Genomic DNA, 26,513 nt, shown 5'->3' on the forward strand with positions numbered 1-26,513 from the left:
CCGTGCCCACAGACACCGGAGCCGTGGAGGAGCGGTGTCCCGGGAGCCGATGGGAGGAAGATGCAGGCCGAGGGCCCCTGAGTCTGGGCCCAGGTTCGGTGATTGACCTTTCCCAGGGGTCTAACATGCTCCCCTGAGAGGGATGAATTTAATTCAACCCTCTGGAAACGATGACCATCAAAATCACCGCAAATCCCTTTTTTAAAAAAAAAGTTTGCATTATGGAAAAGTTCAAATATATATAAAACTAAAGAAAACTCTTGTAACATGGTCATCACCCAGCGTAAACAATGGTCTGCCTACCCCTGGCCGGTCTTTATACCCTGTATATGTCTGTCCGCCTCCCTCCGTTCCCTGGGGTGACTTTGAAGCAATTTTGAAACATCCTGTCATTCCAACTGTAAATATAATATTTCAGTCTGCAATCTCTAAAAGATAATGATATTGGATTTTCTTTAAAAAATCCAACACCATTGTCGGGATCAGTGTTATATATTAAAATTAGTGTAATGTGTGCATCGCTGTTGAAGAAAACATCCCACTGTGTTTCGTGTTTTGGACGAGACACAGTGTAACCACACAGACCGTCTTCTGGGAGTACTGGAGCCCAACTGCCGATATTAGAGATCAGCCACAGAGGCGTTAATCTTCAAAGCCTGGCGCTGAACACGTCACTTCAGTTACTCCCTTTAATTGGAACAGTTTGAGTCTATTTTCTTTTTTCTACTTTATAACTTTATTGTTGACTTCATTACAGTTGTCCCAGTTTTTTTCCCTTCCTTCCCCCGAGCCGGCCCACCCCCGCCCCCACGGCCCATCCCCTCTCGGTTGCCCACGTGCATGAGTCGCTCATATGTGCTCCTTGACTCACCCCTTCCCCCTCCTCCCCCCACTCCACCCCTCCCTCCTCCTCTCCCACAGCCGTCAGTCCCCGCCCTGTTTCCATGTCTCCGTTCCATTTTTCTCGTTAGTTTATTTTGTTCATTAGATTCCAGAGATAAGTGATTCTATTAAGTTTCAGTGATCTCAGAACGAGAGGTTTCCCCATTCTGCTCAGCTGCCAGTGTGTGAAATTCTTCCTATTCCTGCTCTTGAGTAATTTTCCAGGGAATTACCTATCTTACAAATACACTGTCTTTCCCCATACCTTAGTTGCAATGTCCTTCGAGCCTTCCACTTTCCTGCAAACCGACTTTCTTCTCTGCTCGTACGGTAAGGTACATTTTCACCGTGGTTCCATCGGCCAGCACACTGTAGGGCTCCCACTCTGGCTGCTGTCGGTGCCTTGTCAACCAGTTTCAGAGGTTTAAACCCCAAGACACTCAACCCTGTTATCGTCAGCATCTGTCCAGGGGCTTGCGGAAAATGAGGCGGTGGGGGTGGGGTGTGAGCAGGTAGCGGGAGAGGCTTAGGACCATGAACAGCATTTCCATCTCAGCCTCAAGCATCGGTAGCGGCCCACTGATTGAAAAGACAGACAAATCCATCATCACCACAAACTTTCGTTGCCATAGGACACTACTTTGTCCTGTTTTTCTTTAAAACAATTTGACCTTTATTGTAGCAGTCACTCAGAAATGATGAAGATGTGGACAGGTGTCTTCCTAATGAAGAAATACGTCATCTTAGAACTTTCTAAATCTTTCTGCCTGGCTTGTCCACTTAGTGCCGGACATTTTGCTAATTTGTTTAATTCCTCGTCTTGGTCGGTTTGGGCTGCTAGAACAGAATATCGTAGTCTGGGTGGCTTATGAACAGCAGAAACTGTGTTTGTCACAGTTCTGGAGGCTGGGAAGTTCGAGGTCAAGGTGCTGGCAGATCCTGGGTCTCGAGAGAGGCCGCCTCAGGTTTCCCAAACCACTGATTCTCAGATGGTCCAGGAAAAAAAAGGCCTGCCTTCTGTACTGAAACTTTTCTGTTTCAAAAAATTTAAAGTGTTGTCTGTGGCTAGGTCTCGGGTGAACACTGGTCTGGATGGGCTCTGACGTCCTTCCCAGCCTTGAAGTCTTCCAGGGTCCCCAGGTCCCTGCTCACACCCATCCCGCCCCCCCCCCCCCGCCCCCCCCGTTCTGTGGCGGGAGCAGGGAGTAAGAGGTGGGGCAAAGGGAGCAGAGTCATGATCGCATCCTGGGAGGCTTTTCCCTACATCCCCAGCTTCTCCCTAGGATTCTGGTTCCCCAAGGCACTGCAGTAAACCACCAGCACCCCTGGGAGTGTGTCCTGTCCCTTGAGTATCTTGGAGAGGACCCGAGGTTTAGATCCACCCTCCTCCGACCATCTCCGCGGGCCTCTGGACACCACTGCCCACAGTCGAAGCTGTGTCATCACAAGGAGGCGCAGGAGAGCACTAGCATGAAGGGGCTGCCCAACACGGCAGGTTGAGGCGGGTCCTCCCCTTCCGCCAGAGAGAAGCAGAGCCCAGCAGAAGGAAGTGTGGGCTGGTGGCAACGAGGCGGGGCTGGGGGTGGGTGCGGTGCGGTGTGGCGGGTGCGGGTGCGTGTGAGGTCCCATCAGACCCTATCCAGGTCCAGTGTGACTGGCACCTTTGGCATCATTCAGGTGCTTTCCTGAAGAGCCGGGTTCCCACGTTTTCCTGGGAGGCAATGGGGGCTCGCAACTGCAGTCTCAGCTGCTCCCCCAGCCAGGCAGCAGCCACTTGGGAAGGGGCTCTGGACAGCAGGCGGGCGGGTGAACTCCAGCAGGACGCACGTCCGTGGCAGCCAGCCATCCACCGTGCGTCCCACCTGCTGCCTGATGGGTGACTCCTCTCCTCCCGCCCTTCAGTCCAGGCCTCCGTAGTGGAAACGCTGCCATCCCAACATTTCCAGCCTCAGCTTCTTCATCTATGAAATGGATCGTTTTCAAACGATTGGGGATTTGCTTTTTGTTAGATTGCTTTATGTGTGTGTGTGTGTGCGCGCGCGCGCCAAGAAGAGCCATTTTTGGAAATCCACTTTGTGAGGGATCCCAACATGAGGAAACTGGGACGGGAGATGGGAATGCAGTCGGGATACCGAGTGCACACAACACAGGCAACAGCAACAGGGAACAACGGAGACCTCCAGAGCGCAGGAGCCCCCGGGCGAGGCCGTTGCTTTGCCAGACAAAGGCACGGATCCCCACGAAGAAATTCTCCAAGCAGTTGTCTGAGGGGGAAAGACTTTTAAAGTGACAGTGGTGGAGGGTTGCTCAGGGTAATTATGCTAATGAAACAAGTAGGTAATTATGCTAATCGAGGCTGAAATCAGGACAGAACCAGTCCGCAGATCTGGGCAAAGTTGGTTCAAACAAGTCTTGTTGCTCATCGGTCATGGGGTGTCCTCCATCAGGTCCAAACGCTGATGGCGCCGTCTCAGCTTCAGCTGGTCTTGTCCAAACATGACAGTCGGTTCTCATTCTCTGAGGCCAGCAAGTTTCACCCTGTGTGCCACGGGAATTTTTAAAACATGCAACACCTGACTGTGTAGTCAGGGGTACTGACCTCTTTTCTCTTGGATTGCCCAATTAGATGGCCAAACTAAAAAACGACAACAACCACCTGGTGTGAATGCCCTGCCCTGAACCACAAATACACAGGTCGTACAATAGAGCTGCAGCTCACTGGTCACGTGGCACAATAAGGTTGCGGCTGATTGGTTAATTCTTGGCACCAGAAATCCTTCCATACGAGTACAGGCACCTGACTTTTTAACAAGTCCCGTTGGAGCAAAAAGGGTAGGTTATTATTATTATTATTATTATTATTATTATTAGATAATGCAATTAAAATTATACCTAACTATTGTCAGGCCAGAAAAAATATATTTTGGGGGCTTTGCTGCAGAAGTTTAAGCAATTAGTTTATGTGCGCCATGAGACGGAAAAGGTTAAAACTCGCGGTCTCAGGTACGCGCTGCTGTCGGTGGAAAGTGTCCCTTTACACGTGGGAATGTGAGAACCAGAGCGGATTTTCTACGGAAAACCGTTTAAAATGAGCAACGAGGAAACTTGGCCTAAATTATTTTTTTTAACGTCAACAAACGCAAAGGAGAGCCAGGGACTCCCTCCCTGCGCTGCCCAGGCTCTCGGCGGAGGCCGGACGGAGGCCGGCAGGTCGGAGGCGCGGCGTCCAGGGGTCACAGCTGTGCCACGTGTCAGTGCCCCGACACACCCAGCCCCGCCTCCCCCCTCAGGTGGGGAGTTGTGACGGGGGTTCCCACACCTCACGGGCTGGCTGGCACCCGAGAGTTCGGGCTGCGCCGGTGGCTCGGCTTCCCGTTTGTTCCAAGGCCGGGTGTGGCGCGCAGGGAGGTGCAGGGGTAGTCTGCCAACAGCAAATCCCTTAGATAATTTTGTTAACACTGTTTGTCATAGAGCAGCAAGACTGAGAGGAAAGCACAGAGAGTTCCCACATGCCCCCTGCTCCCACACATGCATGAGCTTCCCCCATTGTCAGTATCTCCACCCTCCCCCTCCTCCCCCCCAGTGGTGCATTTGTTACAGCGGATGGACCCGCATTGACACGTGACAGTCACCCGAAGTCCACAGTTTACATTAGGGTTCACTTGGTGTCGTGCACTTTATAGTTTTGGACAAGTGTGTAATGACACGTATCCACCCATGTACTTACCATACAGAGTGTGTCCACGCCCCTGAAAGTCCTCAGGGCTCCACCCCACCCCCTGGCACCCCGATTGTTTTTCCCCCGTCCCTGAGACATTCCGCACCCCAGAAGGCAGAGCGAGGCCCAAACGAGAGCTGACACACATGTTGGGCACTGGCAATATTTTAGTCGTGTACTAGTTTACAAAATGTGCGAAATAATGGTCATTGTATATGTTCTGGGGAGAGAAACCTAGAAAATATTCTCTCAGTAAGCATACCTTTTTTTACCTGATTTTCCTTTAAAACCATGTTCACGTCTTCATCTTGGAGGACAAACGCACCGTTTCCATCCTTCAGAGCATCAAATACCCCCAAAGCAAACAATTATTGAGTGCTCACCGTGGATCAGATATTACGCTAAGCATTTTATCTGCGATAGCACAGAAAATCTTGAAGATTTGGACCTGTGGCCATCCCATTCTACCGATGCATATTGCAAAATCTCTTGTTATGATTAAGATTCTGGATGTAATAAGTTCATATTTACGCTACTTAAAATGCAGAACACCATGTTAGATGATTTGCAAAGATCCTGCAGATAAATAACATTTCATATTAGGAAACAAACCACATATTTTGGTTAAGTGTACATTGGTGGCGCCACAGAGAGTGCCATTTGACAATACATTTATGCTCGTTTCCCCAGCGACTATACTTTGGGGAATTCATCATCCCCACACAGATGCAAGGGAGGCAGGTTCAGTAGCAGCCTCTGTAGCATGGTTTGCCAAAGAGGAAAATGTAAATGTTTACAAGCAGTGAACTGGTTAAATAAACTGTTTTACAGCCACAACATGTAATCCTATCCATCAGAAAAGAAGAATGAGGCAACCATATACTAATGGGAAAATACAGTATCTCCAAGATACAAAACATGAAAAAAGCAAGGTTTAAAATGCTGTGTATAACAGACTGCTGCTTGTGTATTGCTGACCCCGAGAAGGCATATACATGCCAAAAAGGAATCCTTGTGGTTAACAGGGCCCAGATTCCTAATGGAAGTCCAGCAGCCACGGTTTACAGCGGCCGCTCACACACCCAGCATTGCAGGGAACGCTCCAAACTGAGCAGCCAAGCCTCCTGCCGGCTAAGCTGAACCTTGTAAAGGGGTTCCTGGAGTCGTATTTTCACCAGTTGGCTGAGATCTGCCCCATCCACTTGGAGCTTCTCATTTGCATCTTCACCAATGAATCAGAGTGGCTCCATGACAACCAATCAGAGGTTGAGATTTTAACCATCAGGACAGTGCTATTTGGACCAATCAGATTGTGAAAAGTAGACCAATCAGGGGACAGGGCAGGCATTTTTCTCTATACAAGCACGTCTATCCTTCCTCTCCCGGTGCATTTTAGGTTTCCACCGGAGGTTGCGTTTCCTGGTTTGCAAACTGTTGACCTGAATATAAAGTTTCTCCATGTACTGGACCCCGGATTAGGGACTCCTGTTGGCATTGGGTTGATAGCAGTGACATCGTGTTGATATTAAAAAAGAAGAAAAAGAAACATATATCCGGAGCTTGTTATCTGCTTGCTTTTCTGGATCCCTTCCTCACCATTCTCTACTGGTTTCACGCTCTAAGAAGATTGTACGCGCTGTGTGTGACGGTTAATCTTGTGCCAACGTAGCTAGGTCAAACACCAGTCTAGATGTCCCCTGAAGGTATTTTCCAGAGATGATCAGTTATGTACATCGGCAGACTTTCAGTAACAAAAACAACTCTTCATAATGGGACGGAGCCTTATCCAATCAGTTGAGAGCTTTAAAGGTCAAGACCAAGGTCTCCCAAGAAGAAGGAATTCTGGGAAATGCTGCCTGTTTCCAGTCTTGGGACTCAAAGCTGCAACACATCGACTCCTACCTGAACCTCCAGCCTGCTGGCTTCCCCGGCAGACTCCAGATTCACCGTCCCCCTAGTCGTGCGAGTCCATTCATTAAATTCCGTCTTTCTCTCTTTCTGTGTCTCTCCATATACAGGGTCTGGCACAAATACCAGCCCCCCTTTTTTTTATTACAAAATCATAAGCATGTGATTCTGTAACATAACAGTATCCCACACAAGCACACCGTATGACATTTTAGGTGAAATGTTGAAATTAAAACTATAAATTATTACACCCACGTTATTACCCTAACCAATCACACTCAAGCAGGCCTTGCTTTTGCTCGACTCTGTGTATAGGGGCTGTTTCTTCTCATCAGATCTGTAGAATTATTTGACTGCTACCACAGGCTGAGGTGTCTGGACTCTTGTATTGGGGCGTGCTCTGGAGCCCAGTGTTTTTGGAAGAGACCTGGGGGAGGAGCAGGGCAGCCTGTTCTTGCAGGTCAGCCCCTGGGGCGAGAAGGCACCTGGAGGGAAGATCAGAGGGTCCTGCAGGGGCCAATCAACACAGGCGCGTTTTATGGGAGTCGGAGAATATGCCTCGGGCCCTTTTAACTGCCATCCCAGAAAATTTAATAGTAATAAAAAGACACGTTACTGGCCCACACACGCTTTAATTTGGTGGTGGCTTTACTCTCAAGGAGCCTGCCCGTGGTAACCTCCCCTCTCTCCCCTTGAAAAGGTCTATGGGTCCCCTAGAAAGGTCTGAGCGTTCTTGCAGTGTAGGGGCTGGGGATTAACTTTATTAAATCCAGTGTTTCCCAGATGCATTTGTCCACCACCTGCCTCTCAGATCACGTGACAATACCCTCAGGAACACGTTTTCAGCCTGGTTGGGCTTTCTTCAGGAATGTGGCCTCCAATGATGGCATTGTTCTTACGAGGAAATGTGATGCCTCGTATGAGGAAGATTCCAACGACTGACTGACTGTGGCAAAAACAGGGTCTGCCTGTGCGTGTCTGGTCGGGCACTATAACGTGGAAACAAAACAAGACACACCTAACTAGGAGGAGGAGAATGGGGGGGTGGCATCTAAGGGAGGTGGTGGAGGCTATTTTGAAACAGGTTTGAAAGCTATGGTAAGCACGAAGGGTTTACCATAAGACCCCTGAAGGACCCCCGAAGGAGAACAGCTTTGTTTGTTTTTAAATTAAAAAAATGGAGTAAGGGGATGCTCAATCCCCAGCAGGCCGGATGGAGGAGAGGCGGCGCGTGGAAGAGCAGGCCGGGCAGATTCCCAAAGAGGCAGGCAGGCATGGGCCTGGGGTTCACGTGCACCAAGGCGTTTGGTTTCCAGCTAAACTGGGTGGACGTGCAGCAGCCAGAAAGCGGCAGTTCGAGATCCCGCAGGGACCCTGCTTGGGGGGAAGCAGCCAGTGGTGGGAGGAGGGGGGGCGGAAGGATACTGACTGTAAAGCGCGCCTTCTCCGTGCGACTGTCGGGCAAGGTCAGGTGACTCTCAGTGTGTCTGTGTTTGCCCCTCTGTGTCTGGCTGGTTCTGCGAGCTGGCCCCGTGCGGGGCGGACGGCACCGTCTGAAGCAGAGACTGCCACACGTTTTTATGCTGTTGCAGTGCCTGAGGCCAAGGGGAGGGGCAGGTGGGGGAAGACGGGTGGTCTGATTGGAAGATGACGCTCTGAAGAGGAGTAGAAGTGTACATCTCTCTCCCCAGTTCCGTAGGAGGGGGCCAGCGAGGTGAGGTGGGGTGAACATGAAGTGCCTTGCAATTCAGCGAGCTCTGGAAAGTTCTAGCACGTGAGCTAAGGGGCGATGCTGGGAATCACCTTTACATGCACTGAGTTTTTTTTTTCTGTTTTCTTTTTTTTTTGCTTTGTTTTATTTTGCTTTTTTAAAATGATATTTTATTGATTATGCTATTCCAATTGTCCAATTTTTTCCCCCTTTGCCCCCCTCCACCCAGCACCCCCTCTCCCTCAGGCAATCCTCACACCATTGTTCGTGTCCGTGGGGCATGCATATAAATTCTTTGGCTGCTCCATTTCCTATGCTGTACTTTATATCCCCAGGGCTATTCTGTACCTACCTATTTGTACTTCTTAATCCCTCACCCCCCTCCCATCTGGCAACCATCAGAATGCTCTCTGTATCTGTGCTTCTGTCTCTGTTCTTCTTGTTTGCTTAGCCTTTCAAGCTGCTACCCTGATACTGGGGCTCAGAGGGAGTGAGTCTGTATGAGTTCATGTGTGGCCTCTAAGAGGAACTGCCTGGGACTCCAGATGTGTCTTCCATCGACTCAATCCCTGCTGGCTTTTGCAGCCAGAAGTTGTGGGGACTCGTCTTCCTGGCACTGCAACTGTGAGCTGGGGGGTCTGTTGTGGGGCTGGGACTCCTCCCTCCCAAGATAGCCCTCTGCAATTTTTATCCACCACAGGTGGACTCGGGACCAGCCCATTCTGTGTCTCTGCCCCTTCTACCGGTCTGGAAGGATGTGGTTTCTTTAATTCCGTAGATGTTGGACTGCCAGTCAACTCAAATTCTGGTGGTTCTGAGTGATGGTGGTTCTATATTTTGGTTGTAATTTTGATGCACTGAGTGTAACAAAAGAACGTTAAAAAATATATGTAGAGTAACAACATTATAGTGCACCCAACAGACACACAGGTGCCAGAGGTCATTAGGGTTGGGGAGAGAGTAGACAGCAAGTTTCTTTGTGGGAGTGGAATAGCTTTGCATCTTGAAGGTGGTGGTGGTTATGCAAATTATACACACAAGATACGACTTGATCTTGAACTGTATACACAGACACACACGCAGTACATAGAAAAAAACCCTAGTGAGATCTGAATAAGGGCTGCAGTGGGTTCGCAGTACGGCCCCACGGGGAAGCTCCTGGTTTAGACCCTTTGAACCAGGCTGATGTAAGATGGTGTCATGGGTGGGGAGGGGGGTCAAGGATGCATAGGAACTCACTGTTGTTTTTGAAATGTCTACGTGAGTACAGCGTTATTTTAAAATAAGAAGCTTTAAACATTGAAGGAGTTTCAAACATAAGGACACAACCGAGATCCATGAGTAACAACCTACTTCAGGAAAGAGCTTGACTGTTTTTCTGAATCAGGCCTTCAGAGCACGCGGCCCGGCTCCTCCCTCCCCACCCATCAGGAGGGACTTCGCGTTTTCATTTCCATCGTCCCTTTTCTCTTCTCTTCTTTTCTTTTCTCTCTTCTCTTCTCTTCTCTTCTCTTCCTTTCTCTTCTCTTCTCTTCCTTTCTCTTCTCTTCTTTCCTTTTCTTTTTTCTCTTCTTTTCTTTTTTCTTTTCAGTTTTACCTTATAAATTTCTCTCCCTAAAGAACATATTGTTTAGTTTTGTACAGTTTTGAATGTTATACAAATGAAACCATTCTGCATACACTCTTTCACTAGTTGCTTTTTTACGCAATATTTCCTTCCTGAATTCCATCTGTCGTATATATCTTTTTGATTTGTTCATCGGTGTATTCATTGCGAAACACAACAATTTATCTGTGCTCCTGTATATTAACATTTGGTCTGGTTTCAACTATTTCCCCCCAGTTATGCACAGTGCTACTAGAACATTCCTGCATATGTCTCCTAGCACACGGCAACCAGAGTTTTTCTAGGGACTATACCTTGGGGTGGAATTACTGGCTCAGAAAGTTTAGCTGGTTTTTAATTTAGTAGCTGATGGTAAAATACTTTCTAAAGTAACTATTTCTCTGAATTGTCACTAACATTTGGTACTGTCAGGATTATTTCTTGTGTGTATAAGTATAAAATGGCACCTGATTATTGTAGTTTTAATTGGTATGTTTTTTGTAAGTTCTAGTAAGATTGAGAAATTTCCATATAAGGAATTGTCCATCTCTTTCTCCTCCTCTGTGAAATACACATTTAACACTTTTGCCCATTTGTCAGATGGATTGTCTTTTTCTTTTTTAAATATATTTTATTGGTTATATTATTACATTTGTCCCAGTTTTTCCCCTTTTGTCCCACTCTGTCTGATACCCCCATTCTCTCCAACAATCCCCCCCCTTAGTTCATGTCCATGAGTCCTGCATATAAGTTCTTTGACTTCCCCATTTCCTATATTCTACTTACATCCCCCTGTCTATTTTGTACCTACCAATATGTACTGGTTTATGGGAATTCTTTATATATTCTGGAGATTAATTCTTTGTGTTGTAAATACCTTCTTCCAGTTTCTAACTTACCTTTTTCTTTCATTGATGTCTTTTAAAGAACATAAACAATAGTTATCGCATTTTAAGAAAAATTTTATTCTTAAGAAATTTCTTTATTCAAAGAAATCTTTATAAACCAGAAACATCACAAAATCATTTCAATTACTAATTTTAATACTTTTTTGTAATTCTACTTTTACATTTATGTTTTAATATAGTAGAAATGGCTTTTATGTGTGATGTGAAGGGTTCAATTTTATGTTTGAAATATATGGGTAATTCATTTCCTCTATACCCAGACATTGACCAAAAAAAAAAAAAAAAAAAAGATATTTCCCCCAGGCATCTGCAAAATCAGCTCTAGAAGAAAACAGATTTCTGTGCATGTTTTTTAAATTTGATCTTCAGTGTATTTTTTTCCTTTACCATTTGGTTCCCTTACACCCTCCTCCCTCCAGCGATCACCCCACCGTGGTCTGTGTCCATGAGTTTTCACTCCTTCCTGTGCACGTCTAAACCCCTTCCTGGGCTATTTCTCTGCCGTGGCTCGTCTATGTGTTTTCTCTCCAATATCACACTACCTTGACTGCCTTAGCCCCGGGATGATTTAGTATCTGGAAGATAAGTCCTCCCATATGGTTCTTCTTTTTGCGTGTCTTGTCTGTTCTTTCACGTCCATTTTAGAATCAGCTTGCCAAGTTTTCTCCAAAGCTCAGAGCAATTTTGATTGGAAGGATATTGAATTCGCAGAGTCATGGGCCTTCACATGTATGTGCATGTATACTTGATCCCATTTGCAGACCAACAGATCTGCAATAGACCAATCTACTCTAGAATGCAGTAGACCGATGCGTTCTATGGACAGATCTGCAGAATGACCAATAGACAGTTCATACAGCCTCACGCTGCATCAGATCATTGGTGCGTGTCAGGGGCGGGACTTGGTCTCATGTGGAGGTGCAAGAAGCCGTTGGTTTCCTTCCCCCCTACACTAGTGCACCTGTGTCTGGTAGCAACATGGAAGGGGTTGCACCCAAATTACCACAACCAGGGCTTTTGCTTAAAGCGCTGCTGCCTAAGTCAGGTGTCAGGCATGGTAATTACTATTAATAGGAGTACACCACCGATATACTATTGAACCCACGAAGATTTTACTTCTGGGTGTGCCTGCTGCAAATCACTGCAACTGGACTTGGACGCAAATGCTGGACAACATAGCAGTAAAACAAACAAAAAAAAGGCCTTTTATGTCTATTCATGTCTTCCCACCTATACACTACTAATAAGAGTTTTTGATCAAGGACTGTTGACTCAGTTCAGATGAGAGTGTGCGATTATGCAACCCGGCTGCAGGAGGAGACTCAACAATAGAAAGAGTATAGACTGCTTTGCTCTTACATTATTAATTATATTTTTTGCAGTCCAATCAGGGCTTGATTGTAAAAAAAGCCACAGGAAGCCTAGAGGTACCAGACACAGGAAGCTTCTCCAGCCATTTTTCCCACCGCCCAGGCCTGAGCGCAACCTTGTGCGTCTCCGTCGGGGACGCCCAAGGAAGCCGTGCACCGTGGCTTCACCTTTAAAAGTCCTGCATGTTGGTGGGTACCCCAGGTCTCCTGGGCGTCACTCAGGGCGTCACCCAGAGGCTTTCTGGTAAATTCTTCAGGCACTCACCTTGCGGGAAAAGACATCAGCTGGCCACTCCCTGAGAAGTAGGCGCTTCCTGATGTTGTTTTGTAACCTGATCCTTGGGAGACATTGCCTGAGGACAGTAATGGCCCAGAATCAGTGGCAAAGCACAGAGGCGGACCCTGAGGAGATGCTCCAATGTGTTGACTTGACTTAGTGTCAATCTGGTTGACTAAGAACATCTAACTCTTAATCGCAGCACTGTGCCTCAGAAAAGGCAGCACTTTCCCAATGGCGTGGGCGTGTAACCCCAAGTGACAAAACAGTGTGTAGCAGTTGTTCGGGGGCATGGGGGGGGTCAGGCTGGACCCTTGCACTCAAGACACTTACAATTAATAAATAAAACGTGAAGGAACCCTTATTGCCACAGGACCGGCAGGGACAGGTCACTGAAGCAACCGGAGGGGTCCCGGGGTTTGGAGAGGGATTGCGGGGGCAGGCGGGAGGGGCACCCCTGACTGCCCGTCGGCCCGTGGCATCAGTGGAGCATCAATCCCCTCGGAGCAGTGGTCTGTCAGCTTCTTGGCCTGCTTCCTCCTGCAGGAAGCACTGGAAACTGCCTGCCGCCTCCTGTTTGCGTGGCCAGCGTGGGGGTAGTCAAGTACGTTGCCACGGAGCATGCTCCGCAGGCACAGTCTGCCGTGTTCGCTAGTGGAGACGCCTCCGGTGGTTGGCTGGAGGGCGAGGAGACTCGGGTTTGCTCCTTTACATGCTCGGGTAGTGAAACTCCGGTTAAATACTGACCCGGCAGGGGAGACACCGTGATCCGGAGGGTGGTTTTCCCAGGGCGAGGCTGACCCGTTGCACTCCGGAGTGCCGACCCCTGAGACTTCCCCAGGTGTGGGAAACTTCACTGCGTCATGTGTGGTAGTGGGGGCTGCGTTCACGCTCTCCCCTGAAAGAAAAACAACAACTCTAGTGACAATTAAGTGCCCGCCACCTGCCTGGCCTTATCCTAAGCACTTACGGGGTTTATGTCACCGTCCACCAGAGCCCTGTGGCATGGGCACTAGGGTCACCCTCACTGAATAGGGAACTCAGGTGCAGCCTCAACAGCTGAGAAGCGCATGTGGGGCCTAGGCTTTGGCTCTGGAGTCAGCGTGTCCAGCCGCCGCCCTCCCCGACCCTCGAGGCGGCAAAGACGGTCTCATCCCGGTGTGGCCATCACAACAGCTTTTGCCCGGAAGCTCAGACTCAGGTTCCGTCTCTGCTTCCCTGGGAACTTGTGCGTCTCGGGTGGGAAGGGCTCCCTGCGTTGGGCAGGGCCGTGGTGGCCGGGGTGCGCCCAGGTCTCCTGCTCGTCGGCGGAGGTTTCAGCAGCACGGCGAGTGTTTCCCCGTGGGGCTGGGTTTGGGGGGGCAGGGGAAGCCCCAGCCCACTTTGCTGAACCCGAAGGGACACAGTGACATCACGACGTCACTGGGGTGCCCCTGGACTGCACTCCGCCTGAGTTTGCCCATAGAGCCTGCGGGGGGCGGGGAGCCCTTCAGATGTCTCGGGAACCCCCAGAGGTAAATCTGACCAGGCAGAGGAAAGAGAAAGGGAAGTGGGTGGAAAAACCCACAGGAGAAATGGTGGTTCTTTGTCCATTTCAAAGTCTACAAAATCTGCAACTTTAGGCAAAATCGGGTTACTCTGGCAGCAGAAACTGCATAGTCACCTCTGTCACCGGGGAAAATGCAAGTTGGGAGAGCTAGCCTCTCACCCTCCTAAGTTCTGATGACAGTTGCCTTTGGGCCACATCTTCTCCTCAGAGGCTAATAAGTGTTTTCCGTCACGTGCAAGAAAGGTTTTACACAAATTCCATTTCCCAGAACTCAGTGAATGAAATGGAAACCCCCTTTTCTGGTGGTGGAAAAACAAAAACAAAGAAAACCCGAACCTCCCAGCTCCGTGTTGCTGGAGTCCCCTCCGGCTTTGCTAGGTGGCGCCCCAGGCTAGCACATGGGCCCCCCAGGGCCGGGACAGGGAGGCCGGGTGGGGGGGCAGAGGTTTCCCTGGGCTCTGGGCCCCTCCAGAGCCGCTCAGGCCCCTCACTGACAGGAGCTGTCCCCCATGGGGGGGGGGGGCGCGGAGGGGGCAAGGCTCTGGCCTCCGGCATTTTAGCAATTGTTCCCTATTTTTCTCCTTTCACCTTCCCGGTTGCTTGCAGTTGGCCATGAGAAGGGTTTTAGGCCCTGAGTTTTGTCTGTTCTTGAGAAAGACCCTGCGGATCTTAAACTTGACCTTAAACACTGTGTCCTTCTGTCTGAGTCTCCCAGAAGTTGTTCAAGAACTTGGGGAGCAAGAGCCAAGCCCTTGTTGAAGAATGGAAGGGCAGGACCAGAATCGGAAGGTTTGCACCAGCTACGCCCCCATCTCCAGAGCCCCCTGAGGGCCCAGTGCATGTCTCAGCCTCCTTGGGGGACTGGGACCACCTTCCTGCGTCCCTCAGCTCCCAGAGCCAGCCTGTGGCGGAGGAATAGTGGCCCTGCTGTGGGCACAGCGCTGGGCCCCAGAGCCCCGTGGCGTCTGGAACACACCCAGGTCCTTTTGTCCTAAGAGAACCCCACTTCCCCACTGCCAGAGGCCGCTAACTCCCCAGTTTACTCACTCCTTTGCCAGAAGACGTGAAAGACTCCTGAAAGGACAAGTGCGACGGAAAGTTTTCGTTGGACAAGTGGGAGGATGGATTCATGGTGCTGGGGCCCCCGCTCAGAGAGAACCCCAGGGGGCAGCCGGTCGTGGGTGGGAGGGGCGGGTGGGTGGGCTGCAGGAGGCCAGAGGAGAGCACCAGGATGGAGACAGACTCCACACACCCAGCGTCTCTGGGGGCCGCAGCCTCCTCCGTCCCACGCACCTCTGTGTGCCCGAAGGTCCCTGGGGCTCCACATGCCATCCGGACATCTCCGTGAGCTCCCACACGCGTGTCCCCATGTTGGTTCTGACACACTCGGGCCCTGCTTGCCTCCCCCTGCTGTAGGCGTAGGGGCACCCGGCCGTCGGCGACAGGAGGGCGAGGAGGGGCCCCGGCCAGGGGAGAGATCCCCCGCATGTTTTCTGGGAGCAGCCAGGCTTGCGCTGCGCCCGAGACACAGGCAGGGCTGCCTCCAACAGACAGATGACACACTTTAGGACACACAGGTCCGGCACCAATAACGCCCCTCACACTGCAAAATCGTGAGCAAGTAATCCTGTAACATAACAACGTCACACTCAAGCACACCATCTGACATTTTAGGTGAAATGTCCCAATTACATCTGTAAATTATTACATCCATATTACTACCCGACCAACCGCACTCACGCAGGCCTTACTTCTGCCAGATGCTGTAGATAGCAGGGAGAAAATACTTTGTAAAAGTAATATATAAAAATTGAAAACAGGAATGAAAATGCAATTTGAAATGTATGTGTATGTGTTAAAAATGGACAGCTGTGGATTTTCACGGCCACGCTGTGAGGTTACTTGTTCTTTTTTTTTAAGATTTTATTTATTTTTAGAGAGAGAAGGGAGGGAGAAAGAGAGAGAGAGAGAGAGAGAAACATCAATGGGCGATTGCTGGGGGCCATGGCCTGCAACCCAGGCATGTGCCCTGACTGGGAACTGAACCTGCGACACTTTGGTTCGCAGCCCGCACTCAGTCCACTGAGCTACGCCAGCCAGGTAGGTTACTTGTTGTGAACCCCCCTAAAGACGTGTGTTTGAACAACGGCAGGGACGCGCCCAGTGCCGTGTCGGTCTTGATACCTCTGTGTGTTCCCGTCCTGAAGAACCCACCCGCCCCGCCTGCATTTGTCTCCGTCATAGCAGCGCTGCCTCTTGTGGCAACAAACGTCAGTAAACTTAAGTGCCGTGAATCCTATTTTCAATTTTTAACTAAATCACGGGCTAGCTAGAGTTTGATTTACTTAGGCCTGAATTAATTTCGACCCTGGCCCACATAAATTTACGTAGTTTATTTAACAGAGCTCGTGATTGCATAGATTGTAACATTTCTTTAGATAACTGTAGTTTGTAAAAACACTCTCACTAAACAAAGAGTGGTGGAATATAATTTCTAAGGGTGGTGTGAGCTTTATTCTTAAAACCAACATTATTAAGGAAATGGGTTGCTTTTTCCTAAATAAAGACATTTACGAGATCACGTAAAGATTTTTTCGTCCCATGTGTTTTCACTCAGGGTTTCTGTGATATGGCAAAGCCTCATTAAAAACCAGCAGTGCTGGTTTTTTTTTTTTCTTTCCTTCCCAGAATGGTCACAGCTGGTTGTAAACCCGTCTAGTAAGCATCTAGTAAAACACTCATTTGCCTCCATCAAATATAGTAAATGCTGTTTTAAACTGCAACGCGTGAGTCACGCAGGTATCACTTTCCTAGAATTCTAATAAAAAGAGAGCACGATGGCTAATTCCTGTTCCCAAGAAAGGGTCACAGCTTGCAGGAAATAAATCGGAAAGGGACAGGAAGGAAGGGTGGGGAGCACCGCACACTCTGGCCGGGGACGGTCGGTGAGATCCTTCCTCCTCCTGCCGCCAGAAAGAACAGCCTCCCACGTTTGACCAGGCTGCAAACACGGGAGGGCGGGACGAGGGAGGGAGGGCCGAAAGGTGGGGAGAAGGAGAGGAGAAGCTGGCCGAGGGGCCGGTGGGGCTCAGGAAAAATGGCCCAGTGCGCAGCAGTGAGACCGCAGGGCTGCGGAGCTGCTCCCAGCCACCCCCACCCCGCCCCACCCCCAGCAGGTTGCTCTGCCGGGTTCGCGTTGCCTCTGACTGTTGCGTACGACTGACGAGCACTTCTGGGTGTTCAGTGTGATTGAATGAGCACATCTGGCGACTCAGCCCCGATGACTCAGTTGAGCCTGTGGCCTGCAGCAGGGCATCATGTAACCCTCGGAAGGGAAAGTGAGTCAGATGGATCTTCTCCCAAAGGCAGGAGGAACCTGGCTTTGAGGGAGGACAGCAGGGGGCTCCCGCGGCGGCGTGCGCTCCAGTGGGGCACGTTAGCGCTCCGCGCCTGCCCGCCCACGGCCTGGGGCTGGGGCACAGGGCTACCCGGGGGTTCAAGCTGCTCTCCCGCCCGCCTTCCAGGGCCTTGTTTACGGCGGGCCCCACCTTTCCAAAGGAACCGTCAGGATGCGAGGTCTGGTGCAGGGTTGCTTTTTCCGATGAATGGTTTGATGGACACAAAACCTTTACAAAAAGTCTAAAAATCAAAGCAAATCTCATTACATGCTTAATGTGCTTATTCGTCAGAGAGAAATGAGGATTCTTCCGGGAAGTCTGGAACGGGTGGGGTGGGAGTCATACTTCTAGCAATTCCTGAAAATCCTTATGTATTATTCATTGTCCTGGAGGGAGGGGCTCGCAGGGCCTCCGTGGGCTTGCAGCACCAGGAGCGCAGCTGCCTTGGTCTCACGGAGGGATGCGTCTGGGAGTTGTTGGGTGTTTTTGCTTCATCTCTTCACCTTTCTCACCCAGTCCCCCAAACCTCCTCCCTGCTGACGGCTGCCAGTCTGTCCTCTGCATCCACGGGGGCCCTGATTTTGTTTGTTTGTTTTGTTCATTAGATCCCACATCTGAGTGAAACCACATGGTGCTTGTCTTTCTCCCACTGGCTTGTTTAATCAGCACAACGCTCTCCAGGTCCATCCGTGCTGTCACAAAAGGTAATATTTCCTTCTTTCTTTACAGCCGAGTAGTAGTCCATGGTGTGAGTGTACCACAGCTTTTTTTATCCACGTATCTACTGATGGGCACTTGGGCTGCTTCAGAATTTTGGCTACTGTGAGGAATGCTGCTGTGAATAGAGGGGTGCGTATACGCTTTCCAATTAGTGTTTTGGGTTCCTTCCGGTAAATTCCCAGAAGTGGAATCGCTGCGTCACAGGCAGTTCCATTTTGGATTTTTTGAGATATCGCCACACTGTTTTCCACAGCGGCTGCCCCAGTCTGCACTCCCACCAACAGTGCACTAGGGTCCCCTTCTCCCCACATCCTCGCCAGCACTGGTTGTGTGTTGGTTTATTGGTGACAGACATTCCGACAGGTGCGAGGTGACATCTTGTTGTGGTTTTGATGGGCTTTTCTCTGGTGACCTTGAGCATCTTTTCCTACGTGATTGCACTTTTGGTGGGGACAGGGTTTGGGGTGGAGAGGGATGACAGTCATATATAATCAGATGAAATGTCAGGCTGGGTCAAATCCCTAAAGGTTGGGACAATTCGGGCTGACCCCCGGGAGCCAGGAAGCATGAGAAGAACCCCCTTTCTGCTCTGTACCTGGCAGGGCCCTGGCGGCCCCACCACAGATAGAATGAGAAGAAAAGCTGGGTTTCAGTGAGAAGATAAGGACCGTCTGCCAACCCATTAGAAAACACTGGAAAGTCCCACTTGTGTGTGATATTGTTTTTACGAAAATGACAGGTTTACTGAAAGGACATAAGAAGCCAAGAAAACCTGAGTAATGTTTACAATGTATCATAAGGTCCAGACATGCTTAAAACCCAGCTGCAGAATGGACTAGCTGTTCGACTGGGGGCACGTATCCTGTTTCCCTGGTGTCAGCTTCCCAGGAGGAGTGGGTGTCCAGTCACTGCAAGCCTGCCCAGCTCTGAACTGTCTTCCGAGTCCTCTAAGTGTCTTTCATTGTCCTTGGGATACATTCTGACAAGGAATGGAGGACCAGCAATTGACTTTTTCTCGATCTCACATTATCATTATAGAAAAATAGAGGGTGGAGCAAGAGGAGGTTTACGGCTGCGAGTGCACAGTTTTTGTAGAGTCTTACAGCTCTGCAGGGCCCGGGAGGGGAGGCCGAAGTCAGCCGCCTGCGTGCTCGTCACCCAAGGCCCGAGTGCACGCGCACGCCTGTGTGTGCATGCTGGGGTGGTGGTGGTGAAGGGAGAGCCTTGCAAGCTCCACAGGGGAGTCTCCTGGGCTTTGCATGAATGTCTCCGATGGTTAACGTCATGTGCCAACTTGGAGGATGTTTTGGGTGAGACCCATCCAGTCTGTAGACTTGAAGCAAGCAGATTGCTCTCCACGGTGTGGCTGGGCCTCATCCAGCCAGTGGAAAGCGGAAGCAGAACTGAAAGACCAGCTTCCCCAAGCAAGAGGAAATTCTCCAGCAGCCTGACTTTGAACTTCGTTTGCACCAGTGGCTGTCCTGGGTCCCAGGCCTGCCAGCCCACCCTGTGGATTTGGGACTTGCCAGCCTCTGAATCGTGTGAGCCAGTCCCTTAGAATAAACCTCTATGTGTACACACACAAACACACAGTGGGTTCTGTTTTCCCTGGAGAACCCCAACTAGTAGTGTCCCTGGTGGACTTACCTGTTTCCTTCCCCTTCCCCTCTCTCTTTACTTCCTATAGTCTTTCATCTTTATGTCCTCTCCCCGCTGTTGGTGCAGGTGGGGGTCCTGGGAAACAGAGGTTAGGGCACCGGCTGTGTATTAGGGGGGACCAGGGTTGGGGTGAAGGAGAAGCGGAACTTCAAAGCTCCCCGATGGTGACCTCAGCCAGTTTCACGTCGGAGCTCTGGAGCTAAAACGGCTTGTTCACGTTGGCCCTCACCGGGCGGGAATGCCTGCCTCTCTGTCCCCGTCTCAGCCACTGAAGGTGAGCAAGCCCTTGGGCCAGGCAGCTCCCTGCAGCTGAGGCTGGCCTTGGGGGGCTGGAGCTGAGGGCTATGCACTGGCAGTACCCACCGCAGCCGGGGCAGCAAGGCCTGTCTTGAAGGGATGGAAGGGGGTGCATTTTTCTGTCACCACACCCGTGTGCGAGTCTGCTTGTTGTCTACCAGTGGGCCTATCACCCAGTTTTAGGTACCTGCTTTTCATCTAGACACTTAGTAAAGTGTCTTAGAATAAAGGCTGCATTTCTCAGGCTCCCTGGGAGCCAGGTGTGACTTCTCACAATATGTCCTTAAATGAAGGAGCAGAGGCTTCTCTTCTCCCCTTTTTCCTTCCCACTGACTGGAAGACAGATGCAATGGCTGGAGATCCAGCAACCACTTTGACCATCAGCTTGCCCATGGCAAAGCAGCATAGGGAAGGAGCCTGCTTGTCTAACCCTCATGGATCATTTACCAACCTTGCTGCACCCACCTCCAGGCTCTTTGAACACGAGAGGGGTGGTCTTCCTTCTTGTTTAAGTCATCTTTATTTGGGAATTTTATCTTTCTTACAGCTGAATCTAATTCTGATTTATAACCTCATATCCCTGCTTCTATACTTTTTACCACTGCTCCCTAGAGAAATAGTCAAATCCTGCCTCATTTGGCACTGTCTTGTTTTGCATCTTCTAAACAACCTTTCTCCTTGGCCTCGCTTCTGCTGGTTAGGCAACGAAAAGAGTAAATTCTGGCCCCCGACGTGACTGGCTGGGGAAGGGGTCAGTGTCCACATGGGGCTGAGCTTTGGCCAGTGGGACAGAGTGAAAGGGCTTACACCCTGGCTTGTCTCTTGTTCTCTCTTCAAATGTCCAAAATTAAACCTACCTCATTACAATGAGGATTAATTTCCTTCGAAGTACAAGCTTTTGATTAGCACGAAAAACCTGTATCCCCCTTTCACATACACTTGACTCTATTTCATGCAAACTAGTGCCGAGGTTTTTTTATGTTAAGGGGCAATTCGATCTCTTTTTGCTCTGGGCTACATCGCCAAATTATATGACTTGTATTGGCCGTGAAGGGCTCCTTCCCAAATGCCTTTCCCTACCCTTAGTGTAGAGGTTGGGGTGGAAGAAATTTCACTTCCCTTGTACTCCAAATTTGGGGCAACCTGGGCAAAGACTGGGGGGTAGGAAGAGGAGGCGGGGAAAGAGGGAACATTCAGAAGGAGCAGCAGGGCGGGTGCATGCCCGAGACCCATGAGGCAGGCAAGCTCAGGGTCTTTGCCTCCTGCCCTTCACGCCCTCACCCGTTGCCTTGAGTGTGGGCAGGCCCCGTGGCTCCCTTCTAACCAACGGGACACAGCAAACAGAATCAGACTTCGATTTCATGTAAGTGACCACATCATGGACGGTTGTGAGTCCCACCTTGAGAGGCGCCCCCTCCTTCGCTGCCTCCGGAGGAGAAAGCCGCCCCTGTTGTCAGCTCTCTGTGCAGAATGTGGCGTGACAAGTTGTTCAGGGCAGCCTCTGGCTGCCAGCCAACAGGAAGCTGAGGTTCTCAAACCTGCAACTGCAAGGAACTGAATGCTGCCAGCAACCTAAACGACCTGGAAGTGGAGTCTTCTCCACGTGAGCCTCGATGAGGCTGCAACCCCAACAAACACTTCGATTACAGCTTTTGAGACACCAGCAAGAAGACCCAACGAAGTTGTTCCCAGACCCCCCTGGTGCACAGGAACTGCGAGATAATGAATGTGTGTCATCTTAAGCTAGTAAATTTGTGGTAATGTTGTTACACTGCAATAGATAATTAATATATCTATAATTAGTTTGGCCCCAGAAAGGGAAAGAAAATGCAAATTCCTTTGAGGACGATTTTTCAGAGCAAGATAATTATACCCTGGAAGACTAGGGATGGAAATGCAGTGGATGAGGATGAAGGTTTGCTTTTAGGCTGTGCTGAATATTCCTAAGTGGAAGGAGGCTGGGCGGCTGGAAAGAAGGTTGGAAGTTTGACAGTGCAGGTACAAAACAGCGAGAACCCAAAAGGACATTAACTGTGGGGATTAGCGAGAAAAATGCCGTGTAAAGGTTTGTGACAGCAAAACGGGATTGATCTCTTTTGGGGTGGGGATTAAAGCAAAGGCAAATAAAAAAAAAAGCTATATTTTATAAAAATGTCCAGCCCCGGGGCTTGGATTATGGTGCTGGAGAAGGTGGAGGTGGTGGCTGGAGAGAGTTCTGGCCTCAGGCTGTCTGGCAGGTGAGAGAAGCATTTCTGAGAAGTGGTACTTCCGGGGGCAGGGCCATGAGGACTCGCAGTCTGGTTCCATGGGCTCTACGTCAGATGCCTGGGTCGGAGTCCTGGGCCCATGTTCACTACCTGTGTCACGTTGGCCACAGGACTCCTCTCTTCAGGCCTTAGTTTTCCCATTTGCAGAATGGGGCTCGTTACAGGACTGGCCTCATGGGATCATTGTGTTGGGTCCATGAAGCAAGTCTCCAGCCCGGAACATAATCAAGGCCCAAACAATGATAGCTTTGAATGAATAAGGACTGGATTTCAGGAGCCGTAAGATATGGTCAAGGTCAGGCCTTCCCAAGTACTTTAGTGATCAAAAGCAAATTGCATTACCTCTTTGAATGGAGGTGGCCTACAGGCTGCCGTGATTACTCCGGCCACTGAGTTTCTTCCTCAGCTGCACATTCAGACTGCATGGGGTATGTAAAGCGTATCAATGCTTGGACCTCACTCCTAGAGATCCTGACTTCATTGGTTGGAGCATCAGGATTTGAAAAGTCCCCACATGATGCTAATGTGTAGCCAAGATGAGAATCAATCACCACCTAGTCCCTCCAGCCATTTCTTCATGGGAGCCCTTGACGGTCTCAGGGGTGGTGGTTCTGTGCACCTGGCTAGACGGCAAGGTCCTGTGGACCCACCTTTGTGTTGTCCTTCGTTGCCTGGCCAAGTAAGAGGCACAGACGACGGGAAGTTGAAAGATCTGGTTTCTGGATCCGGCTTCTCCTCCCGAGATTGAGGCTGTGCTGTGTCCAGACACTATTCCGAGTCCTCTGCATGTGTCAGTTCATGGTTTGTTTTTTTTTTAAGATTTTATTTATTTATTTTTAGGGAGGGAAGGGGGGGAGAGAGAGAAAGAGAGAGAGAGAAACATCAATGTGCGGTTGCTGGGGGTTATGGCCTGCAACCCAGGCATGTGCCCTGACTGGGAATCGAACCTGGGACACTTTGGTTCCCAGCCCGAGCTCAATCCACTGAGCTACGCCAGCCAGGGTGTTACTTCATGTTTTTTATCAGCCCGCTGAGATGGGTTCTGTTCTCAGCCTCAGAGCTACCACAAGCACAGAGGAGTGAGTCACTTGCCTGAACCCACGCCGCTGTGCCCGTTGCTGTGAGTGCAGGAAACGGAGAGCCCACTGTGCGTGCAGGAACTGACCTCGGGCCTGAATGGGCGCGGCAGGACGAGGGGGCGGGCACCGAAAGTCATGGCCGAGGAGGGCGGCTCAGCTCGAAAAGGCGACCGGGCTGAAAAGAAAATGTTCTGTCGGCCACTGTCCACCCCCCTGCGCCTTGGGCCTTCTGCTTAGCTACCTTCATGAGTTCCACCTACCAGAGCTAGTTTAGCCCAGAGTGTAGGAAGGGGAGTTTGCCTGCATAAAAAAAAAATGATCAGGAATTTGGGGGAATAGGGCCTCACCGAGAGAGAAAAAAAATAAAAGACTCTTTTGAGTGGGTGTGACCCCAAAAGTAAAAAGTAATTCTGTGTCGCTGGAGTTTCCCACAGCTGCTGGGTTTGAGGATGGTGGAGTCGGATGTTCAATTTTCCGTTGCCACCTGCGATTCCGTGTGGCGATGCCCTTCATTAGCGCTAAACTAGCCATCAGATGTCACTCACAGTCTTCTGTCAGTGGTGCTTTGGGGGAATGAAGGACTCGGGGTGGTGTCAATGGTGCAGAAAAACGGTGAGGATGGTGGGGTTGGTGGTTGCCGGAGATAGTGCCGGGAACAGAGCGGAATGGGGTGGGGGAGCAAGAGAGCTGTTGGGGGCACTCGGGCTCCTTGGAGTCCTCCGGTCTGAGGCTGGAAGGAGTCTCCTTCAGCCTCGTAACAGATCAGAGGGCCCTAGAGTCGGAGGGTGGGGGCAGCCAGGAGGCTGGCGTGTGGGCTGCAAGGTAATGCAACAGGTCAAGATGGAAGAAGGCACAACGTGGGGTCCCCCAGTGAAACACACGGTGGTAGAGTAGAGACCCCCAGACCACGCAGGGTTTGAGGACAAGGGGCAGGAAGGGGAGGCAGAGGAACTCCTTCACCTGGGCAGGAGCTGGGAGCCGCAGCCCCACCCCGGATGTTGCCCGGGTCCTATGTGTTGTCGGGAAAGGAGGCCTCCGTTCTAGCAAAACAGACCCCGAGCCTTCGGATTCCGCTGCAGAGAGAAAGGCTGGTGTGCGTGTCCTGGAGGGGCCCTGGGCGCAGGACTCCTTAACGCCCCTCTGAGGACAAATGTGTAGCCAAGGTTGGGGACCCCCATAGCACAGACCGGGGGACAGGAAGGGGAGGCACAGCAAGGGATCTGCTTGAAGCTTCAAGGTTGTGTGTTTCTGCATTTCTCAGTTTTAAGTGCGTTTGTTGGTGGTCGCACTGCATCAGGTCACGTGAGGACATCAACGTTAGGTATCTCGAGTGTGAGTAGATGCTCAGAGTCATGAATGGGGCTTTCCTTGTGTAAATTCCTGGCAGGAAGTTTCCCAGAGAGAAACCCCGCAGACATGGGGTGTCAGCTGCTGGAAGGTGCCTTGGACCCCCTGGCAGGGAGACGCAGAGGCCCTGGGTGATCGGCTCAGGGACCCGGGAGGCTCCAGCTCTCCTCAGACAGCCCCGTCTAATGTTGGCAGTCAGCTGCTTTAGGAGCAGGGTGGACTTTAGAATTTATCTAGTGAAACCTCTGATGTTAATAGAAATTTTTTTAAAATGAAGGCTGAGACGTGACGTGTCTGGCCCAGAAAACCCATCCTTTGTGCACAAAGCCAAGACGAGAGCAGGGTCTGTGGACAACCAGCCCGTTGCTCTCCCCTGAAACCCCCCCTGCCCTTTGGATGCAGGGGTTAATGCGCGGCTGCCCTTCGCAGCAGTGACCTGACTCAAATTCACACTCAAGTATACGTGGCTCATAGAAAAGTATTTTCTTTTCCGTGGGTTATGCTAACTGGGTGGTACGTGTGAAACTTAGGAACCTGGACGTGAAGGGAGAGAAGAAGGTATCCAGAGAGATGGGAGAAGTCACACGAAGGGGACTGGGTGGGGGGAGGAGGGCAGAAAGAGCCGATTTCACACCTGAGACCAGCACTGGGTCCCCAGAGCTGGTCACGAGGTCCACCTGTCCCGCACACTGGGGAGGGGGGGAAGAACGGCTTTGTGGTGCATGTGTTTGTTGGTGGACACATATTAAGTCAATAAGGGCCAAAACCACCCTCCTCCCCCGCCCCCCGCCCCCGCAGAGCTCAAAGGAAGCCCCTGAGGACGGGCCCCAAGTGACTCAATCCACTGCTAAGAATCACTGGCATTAAGGCAGTTTCTGCTTCGTCCAGAAGGTTTTCAGTTACCTTCAGAGTCAACAGGAAATTAATCAGCGGGTGGAAAATGGGAAGAAGACCTGCATCTCGCTGCGGGAGTCATTAAAATAAAAGCAGACTTGGCGCCACGGCCAGGTGCTTTTGCAAAGCTGTTTTCTCTCTCTGCACCCTCTCAGTGAGCTGGAGATCCCAGCAGCGAAAGGCGGAGGAACACAGGCTCCTGGGAGGACGGGGCACACGCTGTCCCCGGGCCCGCACCCCTCCGCGCTGCACGCCGGCCTGGCCACCGCCCAAAGAGCTTTTCCTCTGCTCTGTCCAAAAGCCCCTGGAAACCCGACCGCGCCACGCCGCGCCACGGTCTATTTAAAACTTCCTGAGCTCATCTGAGACCGCGTTTCTGTCCCGTGTTGCTGGACGCGCCTCTCGCCTCTAAGCTCCTGGGGGAAAGAGGGTGTTTTTTTTTTTCTCCTCTTGTTTTGGAATGATTTTGTTTATTATTGTAAGCTTGGGTGGAGAAGGGACTTCCTTGCTTATCGCGTGGTTGTGTAGAAATATTAAATAATAATAATACCTGGATGCGGTAGGGACCATAAAACCTGGCCTATGGTGTAACCTTTGCTCGGCCGTGCTGAATATCTGGGGAAGCAGCTTCGCTCGGCCTTCCTTGTTATGGAAACTAGAAACCTAGAGACCCTGAATCCGAGAGCGGATGCATGGAAAGGTGGCAAGGAACACGTTCTCATTCTCTTCCACTGGCTTCTGACCTGCTGACCCAAAGAGCTCCCTCTCTCCCCAGCCCCAGAGCGGTTGTGAAGAGAGTGGGCAAGGAGTCAAATGCATCCATAGGGAGTCTCCGTTCAGACCCTTGGGTTCGAGGACGACAGAAAGCGTAATTCCAGCAGGCACAAGCAAGTGGGGAGTTCATTGGAGAACCGCTGGATTTT

General features: G+C 50.6%; 1 non-coding gene across 1 annotated transcript; it reads left to right on the top strand.

Annotated features, from left to right (window-relative positions):
* Positions 1–13,119: 13,119 nt before the first annotated feature.
* Positions 13,120–13,281, top strand: LOC114514791. The gene has a single exon (XR_003686119.1). It is a non-coding gene; the product is annotated as a U1 spliceosomal RNA (small nuclear RNA).
* Positions 13,282–26,513: the final 13,232 nt, after the last annotated feature.

Source organism: Phyllostomus discolor, chromosome 3 (genome assembly GCF_004126475.2).
Source record: "Phyllostomus discolor isolate MPI-MPIP mPhyDis1 chromosome 3, mPhyDis1.pri.v3, whole genome shotgun sequence".
NCBI classification, from domain to species: domain Eukaryota; kingdom Metazoa; phylum Chordata; class Mammalia; order Chiroptera; family Phyllostomidae; genus Phyllostomus; species Phyllostomus discolor.